At 44.7% G+C, this 21724-nt stretch overlaps 1 protein-coding gene across 1 annotated transcript in view; it reads right to left on the bottom strand.

The window, feature by feature from the left end:
* Positions 1 to 21724, bottom strand: part of skia (v-ski avian sarcoma viral oncogene homolog a) — a 77362-nt gene that overhangs the window by 44264 nt on the left and 11374 nt on the right. The gene's annotated exons all lie outside the window — the stretch shown is intronic.

Below are 21724 nucleotides of genomic sequence, written 5' to 3'. Positions count from 1 at the left end.
CAACAAGTCACCGCATTGACCAGTCACACACGTGCAAGGATATTCCTCCACCTGGACTTCGCCTGGAGGTATCTCACTGTCTCACTGGTACATGACAACAACAACACTCCCACCAACGCAGCCGGTTGCGATGTTTTAACAATCGCGGGACAAACTCCATCTGTCAGACAGTGAAACCTCTTTAAAAAAAGGCTCATGAAAAGGACAAACTCGTGTTTCAACGTCAAAATAAACTTTTACTCTCAACTTTTTTTTTTAAAGAGATGGTCAGTGGAAGCTAAAATGGGTAAAAGGTACCAGAGTACAAAACATAAAATTGCACAGTAGTTACTTAACTGTTGGCAAACCCGCAGAGCTCTGTGGCTTTGAGGAGCTCTGTGGAGCAGGTTGATACTTCACTGAGACATGGTAGCGGGCACAGATGTGAAAGAAAAAGCTGTGAGATATGGGGTTGAACAAAGCAAAGCCTTGTTGTGTGCACACTTAATAGTTAGTAGGTCACAGCATGCACTGCTGCTATGTGGAAGATAGCAGAAACATGTGGTTACACCCTGCTCCATCTCACAGAGGCCTGTGGTAGGCGGCCATTTTGGTTAAACCCATGTCGGTCTGCGCTGGGGGTTTCACTACCGCACCCTTCTCCTCCCCCTTCCTCCTCCACATTGCAGCTCCTCCCTCCTAAAACTACCAGACAAAATCTCACTTTACAAAGCATGTTACATTTAGGTGAGCGGAGCTTTAGCTGCTGCTACTGCTGCTGATGCTGCTGCTGCTGCTGCTGCCACTGTAAAATCACAATTACGCAGCACATGTAACATGACGAACCCGGACAGACGGCGTGTTTTACTGCAGCTGTAGTGTAAAGCTATCATCGTGTGAAAGACTTGCAGTTTGTTATCAAGGTGAAAGTGGACAGCCGCTGCTGCATCTAACACCGTGTTGTGAGTGAAGAGATAGAACGTATGAAAACCACAGACAGTGACACTCACCTGTAGATGAAGAACAGGAGCAGGAACAGAACCACCGAGCCATGAAAAGGAGAGAAAAGAGAAACGTTAGTCACATCATCTTCAGGCGTTCAGCATAAAATCATTGCACAATGGTCGCAAAATGGTCTTTTAGGGGGATGGACTTTGTACCTATGGGGCCTCTTCAGGTCTGGGGCCCCACTGTGCGACCACTTTGGTATTCGGAACATGAAAAATATTTAAGATCTTCTCGTATAAAGCAATCAGAATATCATACTTTACGTTGTTATGGGCAGAGCTTTCAGAGTTTATTTGAGTTTATTTGCATCAGCGCACAAATACACATGTGAAAGGTGATGGGTTTTTTTTGTTGTTTTTTTCTTCCCTCTCTTTTCATCCTCCCATCTCAAGTCAGGCGGCTTCCTCTCTCAGTAGAGGTTTTATATTTTTCCTGCACTTGGCTTAAGTGACATGGCGGAGGGGGCCTGTGAAATTCCAGACAGCCTCATTAAAGCACAGTAATTGCTTTGCGAACAGCAGCTCATAAAAAAGGCCCCGCTGCCCCATCTCTTCCTATAAAAGGCAAGGCAGTAGGGGGAGTCGGGGGTATGGGGTGGGGTCGGGTGAACTGTAGGGGTGTAGGACAATGGGGGACCCCGACTCTGGAGGTGTTGATGGAGAAGGTGGGGGTGTGTTTAGAGCAATGACACCTCAGGTTACCTTCCTTCCATCTTTTAATGTGAATACATGCTGAGTTATCAGTTTATTATTATGGCCAGGTGGATCAATACCACATTAGTCGTCTATGGCAAGAAAAAACGTTCAACTCTGGGCACCTTCACTCCAGAAATGTCAGTATTGGTTGTGTTATCAGGCTCTTTTAACCCCACCCCACCCCACCCACCAAGTCCCCACACAAGCAGATACCTACACATGTGTGAGCACCAATGATTAATCATGAGTGCAGGCTCCCACACAGACCGGCTACTAACATCTAAAACACAACACACACAACTAAATATCCTCTCCTCTCTGACCCCCAGCACAATATGCCCTACTTGTACTTCTCTCTATTATTTTTTTCTGGATTTCCCTCTAACACACAGCCACAGGCCTGTGGGCGAAAAAAGGCAGTTTTCTTCATTGCACCACCTAATGAGGTAATAAGGGTGAAACTTCACCAAATGTGTTTGTTTTTCACACCCGAACCCTGCTAATTGCCTTCTCCAGCAAACCCCAGTTTGCATAATGATGTCAGTTGACAAACCATTCTTCCCATGCTAATAATGACTAAAGCCATGTCAATGCTGTGTCAGCTAAATTTGGAAATGCATCTTTTGCTCTCGCTGTGTTGTTTCCATATTTTACACTTCTCTGGCGTTGATCCATAAGAAGATATATTTGTGGTTTTGAGAACCAAAAACTTCTAAATGTAGTTTTACATCTCCTCTCTCAGGCTTCTCTCTGGAGCTCTAGCAACAACAGGTCGCTGATTGTTTTCTGAGCGATCGAATAAAAATATAGCAGATTTCGGGTAAAACACTCAGAGAAATCAAATCCTGCGAGGTTTGATGGTGGGTCCAGCTGAGGCAGAGCTTGGGGCATGTCTGTGAGCGGAAACTGCTTTGTTATGACGTCAAAAAAGTCCTGCTCGTTTTAAGGCTGAGTTTCTGAATACAGGCTGTGTGCATTTCTCTGTGGATTGAGCACTTTGATAACTTAACAGAATGAATGTATAACCTAGACCTGCTTTATAATCAAAACAGACACGGAAATCTATCTTTATGCAATATGGGACCTTTAAAGAGGCACTCTTGAGTGAAAAAGATGAAAAACACCTTGCAAAAAAAGTTCTGATCAACCGATTTGAGTTTAAAACCTGTTTCAAATCCAGACGAGACATCTCTCTGTGGTGGTACAATGCAGAATTCACATCATTTTACACTTCATTTTCAAAGCATGGCTGGGTGAGAACTGCTTTTTCTAAGGTTTGATGAAAAAATGTGTCTAGGAAAGAAAAACAACAGAAAAATGAGGGTAGTTGAAATTTTATAATGGAGAAATCCCTCAGTGGGTCTCACTTTCACATGCTGATTAATCACTTAAGAAGATTGTGCCCCCCTCCCCCCTCCTGTAGCCCCACTCACTTCCCCAGCGCTGATGCTCATAACAGGATTGGTCTGGCTAATGTCTCTCCGCTTAACATATTTCAAGCCTTGGCTGAGAAGTGGCACGTTTTCATCTCAAAAGGCAGATGAATCGCAAAGACAAAAGACAGATGATAGTTCTTGACTTTCTCTTCTCCGGAGGGGGGGGGGGTGCCTCCCCCTAATTCACTTGGTTTTCCTCTCCACATAGTTTACTCTGTGTAGTCAGAGCTCGCTAGCAGGGGGTCCCCACTTTCTCTGCAACTAAAGGGATTATGTGTAATTGGGACAAAAGCACTGTCCTCAAGCTTTTTCCAACCGGGGGCCTCCTTCTTTAACGGGCCGCTAACTACAGTCAGATCCTCTGCGGGCGTCTTATCAATTTTGACTAGTCAAATTTGTTCTGCTCGAAGTACTTTTGAATTCCAGTTGCAGGGGAAAAATGTACTCTAAGAAGCTTGCAGACTAATTTCATACACACACGTTTTTTTTTTTAAAATGCACAAATCTAAAATGCTCTGAATGTGGCAACCCCAACAGCATTTTCCTGAGGCACTACTTCTGCAGAGATTCCCTCAGTGGTTTTGTGTTTGAGTTTAAGAATACATGTCAGAGTGGGGAACCATTTCAATTATCTGTGACCTTTCCACTGTCCCGGCTGTTATTTCTGCCTTGTCTAGTTCTGGTGGCGCTGAGAATGCTAACATGTTTCCTTTCTCACTCTCTTATCTGACATGTCTGCGAGGCCACTGAGACCAGTGTGGAAGGCTTGGGAAGTGTCAGAGGATCAGAAGAAGATGCAAGAGAATTCCTTTTTCTTTCCCATGAAACAGTTCTTCACTGTTGTCAGCTGACGTCACCCAGAGTAAAAGAGAAACTGGATGTGTGTTGAATATTGCAGCAACACCCTCCATGTAACCTTCAGTGTGCACTCTGCTGCAAGAAATCAATAAGTCATGAAGGAGAGCTGGCCATTTGGCAGGTTACTACCATTGTGAAGATGCTTAGGTCAGTTGCGCTGACAACCTGCTGACAATTGTTGCAGCTCTTAGCACCAACAGTTAGCGCTTCCTGCTGCAAAACCCTCCCCATGTATACACAAAGAAAAGAACAGTCAACAAACCGTAAGGTGAAACAAAAGCATGTCAAAGGCCAATATCTGACCTTATCCTGTTCTGAGGAAGAAATAAACTGAAGTCCTTGAGTAAAAGGTGAGGAGCGAGGAGCAAAACAGAAGTCCTAGACCCTCTCCCACCTAGGCTCACCCCCAGAGAGAGCCCCATTAAATGGTGCAAAAGTCAGGCTTGCTGGGCTGTCTTTATGGCTGCCAGATGGCACGAGAGGGGCCTGTGCTGCCTGTGAACTCGCTTCCACCCCTGTAAAACAGTGACCAGTTGACCCTGGAGCCATATAAACGTAAAGTCTAAGACAACAAGGCTCCAACCACCAAGATACGTCACTCCAGTCGAGTCACCTGAGGAAGCCAGCTTGTTGTTTACACTTGCCCCCCACACCCCCACCCCCCTCCCTCTGGCATTTGATTTCCGGTCCACAGAGTTCAGCTTATGAGCATAAAATGGTGGTGCAGAGGAAAGATCTTGATGGCTGCTCTTCTAATCATAAGGAGTAGTTGTAGCCTTGGAATCTGATTGTAAGGACAGTTGCCAGGTTTTTGCATCGTGCAAATTTGTGACTTTCACCATTGTTCTGCTTTTAGTAGAGAAGTCGTTCATCCTGCAGTGTCAAGATGCTCATGTAGCCGTGTAGTCAGGTAATAAGAAAGAACCACACTGTTGGGTTTGCTCCGTAGTACGAGCCCTAATCACACTGATTGATAAGGAAGTGTATTCCACAGTCTGGCCTCAGAGGGCTCATTTCTAGGTGTCACAGAAGGTTCACGACCTAACCCTAACCCTTCATGACCTCCCTACGAAGCAGCCAAAGCCACCTCTTGACTGACTTTACGGTCTGGACCACTGTAAAAATAGAAAAAAAGAAGGTGGGGGGGGCGCAGGGAGGTGATCACGTCTGGCCTTTAAAATGCAGCTTCACTCTACAAACACTATCTTGAGAAGTAATCAAGGGAGGGACACTTAAGGGCTTAATTGCACCAAATGTCCTTTAATGACCAGAAGTCACAGCCCCGTCTTTATGTCTTTCAGTTTTAACGGCGGGAGGACCGAGGCCACAGAGAGGTCAGGGAGGGGTCAGGTTGAATAACAGGCCAACAGAAAGTTTGGGCTGCATCCAGGGCAGCCAACAGCAGTTCAGCCCACTTGGGTAGGGACTGAGGAACTTAGAAAGAAGCTGTTGTGGCTTCTGAGAAAGGAGTTTGTTCTAGAAGAGGAGGTGTGGAGGCCAGAGTATTCAAGGCCAAGGGTATGTCGAGGAAAAAAAAAACAATAGTAGTGTTTAGAAAATGGATTCCTTTGCAGTGCGAGCAAATGAGGAAACTGTGGTTTGAGGATGGTGTCAGGCAATGCTGTTGGGTAAGTTATCATCTGGCTGCAGAGGGTTTAGCATAAGTAAAGGTGACAGGGAATCCACCACACTGACAGACACCACCGATCGCTAGACGAACTGAAACCGCGATCAGGATGAGCCTTTACGTCGATGGTAGTCCGGTTTTTGTCGTCACACTCTCCTTTGTCCATTCTGTTCTCCCCATTTCCCTCCTTTCTTCTCACATCTGGAAAGCAGAACTGGTTTCCCTGCCATTCCCCGTGCATCTACACACACACACACACACACACACTGACGTCATGCAGACCATTCTGCTTGATGGGAAGCATATGAGCTGAGAAAGGAACATTGGAGGAAGGGGGTGTTGTCACCAGAACACACAAGTTATCTGCCAGAACTCTACAAAAACTCACTTTTTCCAGGACTTTTTTTCTTACATACAAAGCTGCTGCTGTCGCTGCTGCTGCTGCTGCTGCTTTAAGATGACCAGACATCAGATTCTCCCCATATTGATTGCAATGTAATCCCAGACTCTAAACCCAGTAGATACAAGTGTTTGTTCCCTTGGTTTCAACTACAGATTCTCCTATAAATATGACCGAGTCTGATACCTCTACCAATCGGTCCGTCCAATCCATGGTGGGTGACAATGATTGTACTTAGTGGCTTCTAATAAAAGGCCAGCAATCTTATTAATTTGGCTAGAAGTCACTAGTTTAAGAAGCAGGAACTACTTGCTCTGCATGTGGAACTTCAGATCAGAGTTATTTTTGCACCCCTCCTCTTGCAAAACAGTGCAGGGGGGATGTTGACGAACTCCTCCTGGCTCTGGCAGGACGATGTGTTGCCTGCCTCCCCACCATTCACTGGCTAACTCTTTCCATAGCTGCAACAGTTATCAGCGCCAAGACAAACCCCCTTGTGCTGCTCTCCGGTGCAGCTCTCCTCTGTTTGGTTGTTTGCCACCACCACCACCAGCACTATCATCACTAGGTCTCCATGGTTGCTATGAATAGGAGGGAAAAAAAGCACCAAGGAAGAAGAAAATAATATAATTAGAAGTGGTCTGCGCCTGATCTTTTATTGATTTAATATGATTCTTTATTGTTAAAAGTTGTTAAGAATCTGGTATTAACTTCACCTCTTAAAGGTCCCATATTGTAAAAAGTCAAGTATCACCAACCTGAATATAATATAGGATCTTTAAATGTCATGTATTATCTATTATTTCTGCCATTTTATTAGAGATAAACTCAGTTGTCATGTGAAGTTCAATTGTAATATAATAATTGCTTGATGATAGTTTTGTTTTCCAACAGTATGACAAAAATGCGCCATGTTACAACTGATTCTAATCTTTTTTTTTGTTGCATGTTTCTCTTTCCCTCCTCCTTCCTCTCATGTATCTCTGATCTCTCTCAGCACTGTAACACCAGACTGACGCCACCTGCCACCAGGAAAAAGGTGAGAAGGCTTGAAACGATCAGTCACGCAAACACACACAGCCTACCACACGGCCCACTCTCATGTGCACCAGCATTAAGCATAAGTGCTGTGCATCCAAACAAGAACAAGGGTGGTAAACAACAGCACCCACTCGCACAATAGTGAGAACAAAACAGCAAAAACAAGAATCCGATTAAAGTAGCGAGCAGGGCAAGGTGGCGCTTGGAAATGAATTGTGCGTACTTTGCAGTTGGTATATAAGCCCTTTCGTGCTGAGGAGCGATTACCTAGTTTGCAGTGCTGGTAATCTGAAAAGCAGCTTGGAGGGAGTTTTTAAAGACGCAGCAGCGGTGGCAGCCTGTCCTCTCTCCCCCCCTGTCCGACACGGGCCGGCTTCTCACAAGGCTGCTATAAAGAACCACATAGAGGTGCAGCTCACTGAATTTACAGATCCAATACGAGCACAATGTGCTTTGAGAAGTAGGTCAGCCGATACAAGTAGGTCCCCCGTACGCATAATGAGCCTCCCACAAAAAGCGCATCAGTAGTGTTCACACTGAACCTCCCAGTCATAAAGTAAAAAGATAAGAATGTGAAATGATAATGTTGTGAGCTTTTCAGGTGTTGTTTCCACTGCAGACAGCACCAAGTGACTATTCTGAGCTCCAGCAGGGCATACCCAGAGGACAGAGAGCAGGCACTGCTCTATTTTTGAGGCTGCTGACCTTCCGTCTCTTTTCTCCTCAGGATAGTAAAGACGAGTCCGGAAATGACACCAGACTCCCTGTAAGCTGCCTGTGACTCCGAGGAGAACTGGAGAGGGGACTGAGGAGATGAGTGCGCTTCGAACAAACCAGGCAGCATGACGTTAATTTGAATGACAGCTTGATAGAGAAGTACAGACATACCTGGCCAATTACTGCAAAACACTGTCAGATCGTCCGTCAAAAAGCCACAAAGATCATTGGATGCAGACAGAGGCTCAGGGCCTCTCGTCTGATTGGCTGACTGTTTTCTGAGTGATGCAACAAAAATATATCAGATTTCAGGTAAACACTCAGAGAAAGCAAATCCTGCCAGGTTGGATGGTGAGTCCAAGTGGCCTTGGCTTGGGGAATGGCAGACGGCAGTGAATGCTTTGTTGTGACATCACAAAGTTCCAGAAGTCCTGACGGCTCGTTTTAAGGCTCAGTTTCTAAATACAGGATGTGTGCATTTCTCTGTGGACTGAGCACTTTGATACTTTCACAGTATTAATTTGGAACCTAGACCTGCTTTATAATACAACAAGACATGGACATCCCACTTTCATACAGTACAGTACTTTTAAAGGTTGTGGCATGCACTTTGTATGAAGCACTTATTACTATACCAATATTTTTTTGCCGCAGCTACAAATGGATTCGTTTTTGTACACCATGCAGAGGGCCTTACAGTTTTTTCACCTAGTACTGCCACCAGCGTTTGAATTTGCAAAACAACCTTAAAGAACATTATTTTTTACAGTGTTGAGGTTATTTATGGACTCACAAAAACCCCTCTAATGAGTCTATTTGTGTTGTGCACCTTAATAAAAATGATACGATGACGGAAAAAAAAAACCTTGCAGGATTATATAGCATGCATACATATGCCTTAATAACCCTTACATAAGACTACCAAACAATTGCGTTGCTTGCCCCTCTGGATTTTTGTGTCCAGACCAGAAGAAAAGAGAGGAAAGAGAGGGAGAGAAAGGAGGGATTAGTGGGAGGGAGCGAGGCTGAGGCCCACATCTGGTTAATTGGGGATGACAGGGCCTTGGATCATCCCTCCCAACAACAGGACCTCTGAAAGATGGAGTGTGCGAGGGTGGAGAGGGGGGTGTACCTGTGACCCTATGGAGTGTGTAATGAGAATAGGCTCAGCTTGAAAAAAATAGCTGATAAAGGACAATGCTGGTGTTTTTTTTTTTAATCCACTTGCAAAGACTTGAAACTGTGTTGAGAGAGTGCACACCTTGTGTGTGTGTGTGTGTCTGTGTGTGTGTGTATGTGTGTGTCTGTGTGTGTGTGTGTCTGTGTGTGTATGTGTCTGTGTGTGTGTGTTCGTGTGTATGTGTGTGTCTGTGTGTGTATGTGTGTGTGTATGTGTGTGTCTGTGTGTGTGTATGTGTGGACAGGGGTTACAGTTTACAATGCTAGAAATCTTGTATGTGTCAAAGTGAACAACAGCATCGTTTACATCTCCAGGTTTCATCATCATGGTGTGTGTGTGTGTGTGTGTGTGTGTGTGTGTGTGTGTGTGTGTGTGTGTGTGTGTGCACGTGTGCATGTGCGCTTCAGTGCACTGAAAATTTACTGCCGGTGCAGGATAGTACACTCACATGCACGAATGCCATCTTTCCACCTGCCCAGTGAAACATAACTCGAAGCAAAGTATTCAGGCCCTCTGCTCCACGCTGGCAGGGCTCCAGCAGCAGGCTGGTGTGTTACACTGGGTCTTAGAGACTCCACAATGATGATGATGAACATAGTTCTGCAGCAAGCAATGCAATTTACAGGAAACATATTTTATCATGTTAACATCTGGCACGCATTAGCATGTTTTTTTTTTTTTTAAAGGAGCAGATGCAATAATATTGTGGTTTAATGTCTTAAATGGTAAAAGATGATTTCCCATTTAATCCTAAACTTTAACCCAGATATGTAAATTGTCATTCCCCTCCCAGTGAGCAGCGTGGAGGCAGACAGAGCCACTCTCATTCTGTCTGCCGTAAAGCCGCTGTGAAATTGTTCAGTTCAGTTCTACTGAGGTAAGCATGCTGGGAGCCTGTGGGACCCTGTGTGTGTGTGTGGGAGAGTGTGTGTGTGTGTGTGTGTGTGTGTGTGTGTGTGTGTGTGTGTGTGTGTGTGTGTGTGTGTGTGCACGTGCACAAAACAGTGTGTTCACGAGGACCGTGCAGCATGGGCAGTGAGGCACACTGTAATGCGGGGGGAAAGGAGAGAGAAAAAGAGAGAGTGAGAGAAGAATGGATAAGAGAGAGAGAGGAGCAGAGCGAGCAGGCGCGAGAGCGAGAGAGGGATGGATGGATGGATGGGAAAGAGAACGAGAGAAAGAGAACAGAGAGACGCTCTGGTCAGGCACGCGATGCTTGGCTGGAATCAGGTCAGGCCCACATGAGGCCTCCCTCGCACACACACTCTCAACAAAAAGGGTTCCACACAGCAGCAGAGAACACTCCTGCAGGGTCGTACTACATTACGTGGTTCTGTAGAGAACCTTTTAAAGCAGCACTTCACAACATTCTGCTAACACATCCTCCGCTGTCTGCTGACCCCGAGTCAGTTAAGATTAGATAGACTGGAACAGGGCGCGGTATGAAGGCTCAGTCATTCTAGAGTACAGACAAAAATGTGTGCATAACATTGACTATTATAAAGTGTCATTATGTTGATATAATGAATTAATATTAAATGCAAAAATGTCATACCGCAATCACAATATGATTTGTTTTGCATACCGTTCTTTTAAGCAAGCAAGGTTAGAAGTTTCCTCCTGCTTCTAGTCTCTGTGCTAAGTTAGGCACAGAGATGAAAAAGACATTGGTTCTTGTAAGAGGAGCATTTATTAAACTATACAGGCACAGGGCAGCAACTGATGATGCTAGATGTGTTACAGAACTGTGTCTCATGTTGTGTCTTGTTAGCTAGCAGGCTGAGATCACAAGGCTGGTCAGGCTTAAGGTCCAATGACAATATTTTTGCGAGTGAAATAGGTCCAAAATAAAAAACAGAGAAATCCTCACATTTGCGAAACTGGAACTGATATTTTTGCTTGATTGTAACGATTAATTGTTGATTAAAAACTGCTTTCACGTCATTTTTTGTGGTTTCAAAATGATGCAGAGCACATTTTATAGGATGTTCTGTTTTTTCAGTGGTGAACAAAGAGCTGTGTCAGTGTGTATCTCCACTAGCTTAGTTTCCGTACTGTAAACACACAGTTCAGCCACATCCATCTGGACAGGTTTTGTTTCCTGGATGTCTCTGCTGCACCTAAACTGAATAAGCAAATGAAATGTGAATTACTTGATTGTGTCTGAAATGTTTACTCCGTCTACACTGGCTGCCTCACAGAAAGTCAGGGCCATGTGTTAAAGGGACTCTCACACTTTGGAGCAGCTCAGACGTAAGGTGAGGAAATGTGACACTCCACACTGTGTGTGGAGCTAAAAGTAGATGACACCTTGCTCTCACACACAAACCCGTACACATATATAGACAGTACTACTACCCCAAACATGTTTGAAAGTGGATCCTTGCATGCACCTTTGGGCCCTCCACATTACCACCTCTTGACCTCTGCACAGGCTAATTACTGGCCCCATCGCTCTACGGTCTCCTGACAAGAATGTGTCGTGCTGACCGCTAACCTAACTGGCTACTGCTTTAATTAAAGCCGTCTTCAGGAACTGACCTGTCAGCCCGCCACCCCCACCTTCCATCTCCAGCTCACTCTTTGACAGTTGACCCCGAGCTGCCATATTGCCTTAACGGAAACACGAGCTAGCGACTGGCGGGTGATCGGCAACCGGAGAGCAGGTAGTGTCTTAGTCTAAACTCATCAACATCACACGATCTGCCTTCAATGACAATAATGTGATTTATTTTGTGGTTGATATTGGTTGTAATGTGGCATTAATAGCCTTTGTTTGCTTTCCACAGTAACTTGTACAGTTACTATTTCAGTTGCTAATAATCTGTGATTAATGGTTTTGATTTGGGAAAAATGGGAATTTTTGACATTCTAGAAACTAAACAGTTGATTTATCAAAAAGTAATAATCAATCGGTTAAAGCTAGCATAATACTTAATTATGAAATAAACATGTCTCCTACTGAGGTCAATGTGTTAACTGTTTTGCTACCCTGAGCTACTGCTGCTAGTCATACCAGACCAAGTAAAACTGTGGCAACAAACAAAACCTGTGAGTGAACTGAATTGAAAAAGGGTGTGTTTAGTTTCAACTTCTCATTTGTAAGAAAATGATAAACTGCAGCTCTGTGTGAAATGAAGCATTCGTAGTATTACTTTTCTTTTCCAAGCAGCAGCGTCCGGCTGCAGTCGTGCTACTAGTAGCAGCAGCTTTCATTGAATCATGTGAAACCTTTTGTTGTGGTCCACCACTGCTCTCTGGTTTGTTGGTCATCATGTTCTCGCCCTGAACCACTAATATGAAAAACTCAACTGCCTCTGGGTGGAATTTATCTCACTGCTGCAGCTTTAAGAAATGAATGAGTGTTAAGATCGTTTTTAAAGAAACGTGTTGGGTTAGTGTTGATTTTTATCCAGTGGGAATGTAAAAATAAAATGTATAAAAGCTTCTTTCGGAGGTTTGTCTGGTGCTACAGTGAAGCAACTTTGCCATGTGCGTGTGTGCATGTCTCCGTGTGTGAGTCATGTTAACACGCAGCAGCAACAACAGCACCCAAAGCCCAGCCCACCAGCCAGCCAGCCAGGAAGCAGTCTTTGCCCGTTCCGATTTAGTCCAGGAAGACTGCATTTGCTTAGCAACCACATTACCGCTCCAATCACAGCAGCAGCATTTGGGATAATGTAGGGCCAGAGCGCTATGCTGTGCTGTGCTGTGCTGTGCTGTACTGTGCTGTGCTGTGTGGAGGCGGTGCATTAGACTCACAAGCATGCACACACACACACACACGCACACACGCACACACACACACACTATTCTGATGCCTCTCTCACTTAATGCTGCAGCTCTTTCCAAGCATAAAAGGAAGAGGGAGAGTAGTTTTTTTCATACAAGACTGCCTTGATGCTCGAGCTCCTGCTTAGCCCACTTTGAGAGAGAGAGAGAGAGAGAGAGAGAGACACTGTCTGGCACCTTGAAACACACACTGAAGTAAATCCATTATCGCTTTTCCCCTCCCTCTCTCTTTACGCCACAGAGGTGTCTGACTGTCTGCGGCTCCCCATCAGACTAATAGACTGAAATAGAAATTTCCGTGGTAGCTGCTGCTGGTGATGGCTGTGTCCACACACACAAACACACTGAACACACTCACTATATAACACATTTTAAACCATCCTCTCTTGGACCTCAGTGCTATTTCTGTAATGAAGCGTGAGTCTCTGAACTTCAAGTTGAGCCAAATTAACACTGTGAAAGGGACTTTGTACAACACGCCCAGCAGTCAACAATTAGGTGGCCCACGCTGTGTGTGTGTGTGTGTGTGTGTGTAGCAGGTACTGAGGCATATCTATGATGCTGTAAAGAGTCAGGGTGGAGTACTCAGGTCAGCGCAGTGGGTAGCTCCATTATCAAGGGCAGAAAATAACATTCATGCGGCTGCCAACTATGTTTTTACTATCACAGACGGCTGCTGAGGTCTCAAGACGAGGCTCAAAGTTCAGTAGTGCTACTGTAAGGAAACACACACACTCGGGTTAACAGAGTCATAGTGGCGTGCAGACTGTGTCTGGCTGTTTATGACTGTCAGAGGCAGTGATAGTCATCAGAGTTTGTTATTTCTTTCAAAACACTGTCCCTATTTGTCACTGTCTCCGCTTTAAACGACATTTGCTGTGGAGCACAATTACCAGAGGACCTCATGTGATGGAGGAATCTCACCACACACACACACGTACACACACACAGAAAACCAAGTCTGTGTCTCAACTCAGATTTAGGACCAAATCCTAATAATTATTGCTGGTTGTAAAACACACTTTAAACAGCTAATCAATACCTAAAAGAGATATCAAAGCTCTCATTAAAAAATTCCACAACAGGCTCTATCAAAAAAAAAAATCACTCAAGGAAATACACACATACAATACGTACAGACGCTGACTGACAGGACAGTAATTTTAGATTACCACTATATTTGGTATTTGTAGAGCTGGGTACAGTGTTACACTACAATAATGTTGTTTCTATACCAGTACAAAAACATTACTTTCTTCAGTACCTCACTTTAATAAATATAAATATATTACATGACAAGAATCACAACATCTCCAATGATAAATTTTGTCTAAAAACAATCAGCTTTTCGAGCACGTCACGAGGATAGTGATGAAATCGATTGGTTAAAAGATAGAAATTTACTGGATACAATTCTGCTAATCGATAAATCGCAAAAATAATTTATCAATAAAATTCCTAAAACACTGACTAGTTCCAGTTTGTCAAACATCAGGTTATTTTCATGTTTTAGATCATTTCAAGTTTGGGACTGTTGGTCGGACTGAACATCTTATGGGCGTCTAACAGTTTTTTAACTTTGTGCAGACTAAATGTTTAATTGAAGTCAACAGATTATTTTGAAGTCAATAATGATTATTTGCAACCTTCCTTGACAATTTTTGACACTCCTTGAGGCTGGAAAACCAACCCTATGAATTCATGGAGAATTTTATAGGTTAATACAACATTAACAAGTATCATCCCATGCAAATGGCGCATTCACTGACTGCGAAATGCTTTCAGAGATGAACGTGAGCATTTGCAGAGCCTTCACAGCTTAGTGCACGAGAAAGAGGAATGAAGGGAAGCCGACCACGTGGGGCTTTTTTAGCACAAATGGAAAACTTCCTTCCTCTGTTTTTCTCCGGCTTATTCACCAGGTTTTATTTGTAACCTCCAATTCTGGCAGCTCCTCCAGTTGGACGCTGCGTGTAGTGCTGCAGGAAGCGCCCCCCCCCCTGGCTGGGACACTGCTGTTAGTTTTGTTTTTGGAGGTGTTTTTTTTTTTTTTGCTGCTCGGGGTATATCTTTGTGAGGGCAGAGCACAAAGAGGCCCTTTGGTTTAGTGCAGGGTGCTGGGCAGCCTCAAATCGAGCTGGCTGGCTAGCACATACTGGCGCTTTCCACTCCAGAGCCGGACATTTTGTTCCACTGTTGAACTCTGGGAGAGGCTAAGTGAGTGAAAGAGACATAGGGAGAAAGAGAGAGTGAGAGGCTTCACTCTGGAGCCAAATCACATGGTTTCCAGCGGTGAGGGAGGAGGGCTGAAGTGAGGGGAGAGAGTCTGGAGTTTAGTTTGACACATACAGGTTTTGGACGTCTGGTCTGATACTGGAGACAAGCTGCCTTCAAAGGTCCCATTTTGGTCATAGCCAGAATGGGGAAAAAAGGCAATCATTTATAAAGATACCAGGACAGACAGTGTAGACATTTGGGTGTGTTACGTCAGGAGCTCTTAAGATGCATCCGACAGCAGGGCGGAGACGCCACAGGAAGCCAGTGCGGTGTCGAAACCAGAAGTCTAAGTTGCTGCCTCTGCGGTAGGAGCTCAGACTGACAGTCTGCAGGGTTGTTGTGACTGACAGCCGACACACTTCTCACCCTGGCTGTACTCAGAAAAGGGGAAGTACGAGAGAGTGCACTGCAGCAGGTGAACATGTGACACCACATGGGTTCACTTGTTCAGTGTTCAGTTGTGTGTGCATTTACTGTGTTTTCATTTTGTACAAAAAAAGGCCCCATCCCTGCGCTTCTGGCTGTTGTCCACCGACAGTCACCCCACATGGGTCACATGATGAAGGGGGAGGGGGCTTCCATTGGAGCAAACTCTGGTATCAGCAACCTCTCTGACCCCCAGTGATGAACTGTTGGCCAGACAAGGAACAACATCCCCCAGTTTGCCCCCAGTAGCAAACATTTACACAATCACAGAGGTGGTCGCTCACGGACGTGGATGTTTTTGCCGGAGCTAAGACCAATATATGGAGTTTTATTCTGGTTTCATTCAGGAACTTTGAAAGACATGACAACACTGGAAAGAATATTTTTCCAGTTAACTACTAACTTGCTCACATTAGCGCCAAAGAGAAGGTGAACTGAGATAAAAAAGCAGCTCAACAAATGAGGATGAAATTGAGTCCAGGCGAAGCTGTGAGCTGAGAGGAAAGAGAGTTGTGTGTCGTTTCCTGTCCTCCAGCTCATCCCTCTCTCTTTCTCTCTCTTTCTCTCCCCCTCTATCTTACTCCCAGCCAGGTTGGTTTCTCCTCTGGCAGAGGGAAGGCTAATGGACACATTAGCCGCCGGCTTGTCCCTCCGCGGCGATTAGGTGGCTGTGAGGTCATCCCTTCACTTCTGCTCCCATCCAGATCAGGGATCTATCATTTCATTACTGCCATTGGGGAGGTGGGGGAAAGGCCGAAGCGTCCATCACCCCTCCATTCATCTATCCCTCCTTTGATTCATCCATCTATCCATTTCACTGCTGCTTCTTTACGGAGCTAAAATCAACCACGGAGGAGAGTTTAGCAAAATGTGGCGAGAGTAAAAGATTAAACTGTCAGCTGAGATCAGATATCAAGGGTGACAATAGAACCAATGGGTCCTAACTGTAATTATTTTACATCTTCTAATTGGGATCATTTCAACTTGACTGAATCACAGTGAAATTATTATCTATTTTGTTTGTGGGATATCACTGCTATGCTGACGATGCCGAACTCTCGCTGTTCTTCCTTCCAGACATGATTAGGGTAAGGCATGCCGTTCCCTCCACAAAAAGCTAATGGGATTTTTACATAATCTTTTGGATTACGTAAAATCTTAAAGAAACCAGGACTAGGGTATTTACTGACATCATTTAAGTCGTAGAATAAAATGTGAAAATGTCCTGAGCTTGTGTTAACCACAGACCTTATTTCAGTCATCTAACTAAAAACCCAGAGACTTCGGGATAAGGGAACAGGAAGTGCTAAAATGCTAACTAATTTCCAGATTTCAGGACTAATTCCTGCGACACTCTATTGTCTGAGTATGAATCTAAGCCTCCTTCACTGATATCTCATAATGGATAATGGACGCCACCTTCAACTTGGCCTCTCTAAGACTGAACTGCTGATTCCAGACAGTAAATCTGTTCACAACATACATTACCAAACTCGTTTCTGTCTTCAAGAGTCTTCTGACTTTAAGACCTTCCTCTCCCAAGAGTACTTACTTACCCAATATGCTCTCTCTCTCTCTCTCTCTCTCTCTCTCTCTTTCTCTCTTTCTTTCTCTGTCTTTCCAGCTCTTTCTCCATTTAACTTTTACTTCATGCACCTGCAAACTTTGTGGCACTGTGGAGTGTTTAAGCATTCATTCTCAAAAGCTTTGCCTTGATCTGCTGCGGCTTGGAATGTACCTCAATCAAGTGTCTGCCAAATGAATAAATGTAAATGTAAATGTAAAGTCCTTTCAGGATCTCCTTGAACAGTTTCAAAGAGCCCCAGAACCCCATTGACAACATGTTTAAAGCGTTTAAGTTTTTTAAGATGGTAGTTAACTGACTCAACACCATTCATTTGATTCATTGGGATAGTGACAACCAACAGCTCATGATTTGATGATGTGAAGGACATCCAGGCATTTTACTACCTTTCTCCTTTATTTTAAGGCTCAGGAACAGAGTCTGATCCTGCTGTTGTGAGTTGCTCTGAATAAAAGCTCTTCTTACATGCATACAGTGTGAAATCACACCAGGTGTGTGTGTGTGAGAGAGAGATAGAGAGAGAGAGAGAGAGAGAGAGAGAGAGAGGGGAAAAGAACATGTGTGCATTCTCAGCTGTGGATGCATGTCTGCTGGACCTGAGATGTATTGATTACTGCAGGAAGTGGAATCTGATGTTTCACAGCGCTTCCTGAGCTGGATGGCTACACCGCGGATGGTGAAAGCAGTGAGAGGCGGGGGTCTGGCAGGGTAGGGGAAGGGGTTTGACACAGGGGAAGTAACCAGTTCAAGAAAACATGAAAGGTCGAGAGAGAAAGAATGAAAAGACAGAGAGACATAACACCGCTGGCTCTGTCCTTGGGCTGAGACTAAACACTGGCCCCCCGTCTTGGCTTCTTCTCGGAACGCCAACTCTGCTGTGTGGTAAATCAAGTGAACCCTCAACGCACTCCTCAGGCTCAGACCCGCTGTCTTGTACCACCATATATCCTGATAGAGTCTAAATCTAGATAAGAGGGACCGCAGTACACACCTCAACCAGGCTGTAAAAAGCAAATATATCTGGGCCGACCACTTGTGATTGGATCTAACCTACTTGTTCGCATTCGATTGTATCTATGAGAAATGTAACCACTTCTGAAAGAGAAAAACAAATAGGCCTACTCATTTACATTCGGCCACGCTGCCAGAGAGGATGTGGCAGATATTCTATACCTCACCTTGATTATGATCTTCATAATGTCCTAGGTTTTCTCAGAGTGTCAATCTACTCTATGGAAAGAGTGTTATTATAATGTGCATAAAAACGGTTATTTTCAGTCAAGTGTCATGTAGCTGACTACTTTAGTTATTACTTAAGTTTATGTACTCGACTAAGAAACATCTAATACTGATAGTCGTATGGAATAACCAGTATTTTCGGGATATGCTTTATGGAGACACTCTTTCCATATTGTTGCAGTGTTTTTGCATTTGTTCAGGAAAAGTGAACCTTGAATAAAATTGTGAATTGTCAACAAGCTTGAAAGGGCCTAAGATGTCCTTTATGCACAGGCAAATAGTTGCTTTCAGACATGCACTGCAACACTGAACTTATCAAGACATTGCCCGGAGAAGCTGTATGAGGGAAATCAATTGGACCTGACATTAAACGGGCTTTACCACGCAACGACACTGTCCGTAGAATTCCCAGCGAGCGAGGTGGCGTATTGGTTTTAATCCTGCCTCCTGCACGCCCTACCCAGACGCCAGCCCCCTCCTAAACTAGGGCTGAACAATTAATAGAAATATTAACAAAATTAAAATATGGACAAGTGCAATATCCAAACTGATTTCTTTTGCATATCGTTCAGCCGTCACCTAAACCAAACCAAACGGGAGTATTTCCAGTAGTTGAAAATGCGTCTAACAACCTCCTTTATGTGAGAAATCGGCTTTAGAATTAAATCAGTTCAATGCGGGCTGCATTTGCGGTCAAGCTGAAATATCAGCAAATCAAGTAAGAAAAAAAAGGGGGTTACGTTCAACACAAACAAACATCTTTGTATGAATCATGATAAAACAGGTGTAAATAGCGAATTCTGATGGTCTGACTCTGTAGACCTGAGGCTGGAGGCAGTCTCAGTCCTAGACAGTGGTTCTATATGGGAGGCATAATCGCCGGTGCAATAACGGCGGTGGGAAAAGTGTGACTGCTGTGCAAACCACAAGTGCTTACACACACACAAACACGCACGCACACACATCTGGCTTATTCCTTTGCAGAGCCATGCAGAGGACCAGCAGCCATGCCTGGAGAGAGGGAACTGAGGGAAGAGTGTGTTCGAGGGAGGGAGGGTGGGGAAGCAATGGGAGTGGAGGTGGCGTGGCAAGGTTCAGCTGCAGTGTGTGTGTGTGTGTGTGTGTGTGTGTGTGTGTGTGTGTGTGAGAAGATAATTAAACAGGTCAGACAGATGAGCCCAGTGAGAAGGCTAGAGGTCACATGGGATAAGTCAGCTTGTCCAACCCCCCTCCCCACACATGCACATATACACACACACACACACACACACTGACAGCAGACATATATAAATGGCTAGGGATTTTATATAAACAGATGTCCTACTGAGCTTCTTTGAAGGACAATGCTGAGAATAACGTCTTTGTGCTCACAGTGGGTCGGAGGTGGTTACACACTCCACACATTACCTTGTCTTGGAGATCTACAATTACATTAATTATAATCCAGGGGCTTCAAGAGGCCTATTGTCTTCTCTGCTGGAGTAGAAGGAGTGTGTGTGCATGTGTGTGGGATGTGAAATCAATTGCTTGATTTTGGGTTGGGGGGGGGGTAGTCGGAGCCCAGTGGAGGCTCAGACTGAGACCTGAGAAGCAGGCGTCTCTGCCATGAGGAGGGATCCCCTTTCAGTATATTGTTTTATTTAGCATCTGCATGGCCACTTCATTTGCCAGAGTGCAGCTGGGATGGATTAATTCAGGAGATTGGTGACTTGGAGGGGAGGAATGGCCCAGCTAGTCTAGAGGAAGGATGTTAACCACATTATAAGCCTTTGTTTCCAACACTTCATTCCTGAGGAGTAAACTGAGCCTACTGAGCTCTACCCCTTCACTGCCAATACCAAGAGAGGCCCTGGTTTGCTAAAACATACACACACACGCCTTCCACCTCGACTTCCTGACAAGCTGTAGCTGAGGTGTGGCCGCAGTTCACCGACTGTGTTTCTGTTTCTGCACAGGCAGCCTAAAAGAAAGCCATCGAGCTCCACTCAGCCAGTCGTAGTTGCCCCCCAGTTTAACCCTTGCTCTTCGGTCTGCACCAACCCACTGCACTCTGCCCCATCACTAACTGGTTTCACTTCTAACCCAAATGTCACACTCACTCACCCTCCAAACTTGTGTGTTTGTCACACACACACCACTAACACCAAATCCTCTTTCGGTTGTGTGTTTCAATTGTGGCACACCTGGCCTCACACCACTTCTTATAAACGACCGTTGTGATAAACAGAGAAAGGTTATAATGGTCAATCAAAGATCAGAGCAGAGTTGTTTTGTTGGATCAATAGGGCAGCTCAATCAACCTCCTGATTAATCCAGTTTAAGATTAACCCGTCCCACACAGCAAGACATAACTGTGAGTCAGAGCGGACTAAACAAAAGTAAACATCAGAGGTGTGTGTGGACTTTACTGCCAGGAAGATACACCTTTTCCAAGAAGAGACGTGCACGAGACTGCTCTGAATCTAGTCAAAACTTTGCTTTCCAACAATAAACCCTGCAAAAGCCTGTGAAGGAGTACACACAGCCTGCAGCTTCTGGTATATTCCTCTCAAAAGTCTTCAGTTTTGAAACAGAATTTTCTGAAGGCATGTTCATAATCCTCAAAAAAAATCCTGTCGGTTTAAATATATTCCCTCAAGTCTGCAATGAAGTAGAAATGTAAGGCACCAAACAAGATCTACTATAATTCCCTGACCCGAAATTATTTTATTATTATTTTGGACCAAACTGTACTTATTTTCAGAGCAGGACTGAACAATATGTTCTTTTTATATTTGAAAATTGGGGATATCCCAGCAAACTCTCAGACAGTCCCTCCTCCTCGGGTGTAAATGACAGAGAGATGGTGGTTAGAGAGAAGTCGCTGCTGATCTCCTTAAATCGTACCATATGATTGTAATCTAAAGTTTAATTGTGCCACTTTTATGTGTATTATGAGGATGTCAATTATACTTGGGATTGTTTATACATGTTAATAAAAAGCAGACAGTGTGGTGCGTGGCTACCTCATGTCTTTGTGCTGGACAGAAGCACACATGATGCTTCCAGGAAAGATGAGCTAAAACTCACAATTAAGAGGATGGAGGGGTGGGTGGGTGTGTGTGTGTGTGTGGGGGGGGTGGTAAACAATGAGCTCTAGTCCATGACTCAGGCGCTTTGGGAACACTGATCATCCCACAGTGGAGGGGGTGGAGGGATGTCACCTACTATCTGTCCCACAATCACAGATCCACAGCTGATACCCACCACAAAAGAGGTGACAATGGCTAGCCAGTGGACAGCAACCATCCCCCTCCCCACCCCAGACACCACTACCACCACCTCCCCGGACCCTCACAACAATACCTCTCAGAGCTCCTGGGAGCTGCCCTTCCACATGGCTGAGGCCAAGCCAGTATGACCTCCAGTGCCCCCCCCCCTCCAACCTTTGAAAAGGATGCTTCCCAGGACCCAGCCTGCCTTCA

Source organism: Seriola aureovittata, chromosome 9 (assembly GCF_021018895.1).
Source record: "Seriola aureovittata isolate HTS-2021-v1 ecotype China chromosome 9, ASM2101889v1, whole genome shotgun sequence".
NCBI lineage: Eukaryota > Metazoa > Chordata > Actinopteri > Carangiformes > Carangidae > Seriola > Seriola aureovittata.
Note: the sequence above shows the minus strand (reverse complement) of the source record. Positions and strands in the feature narration are given on the sequence as shown.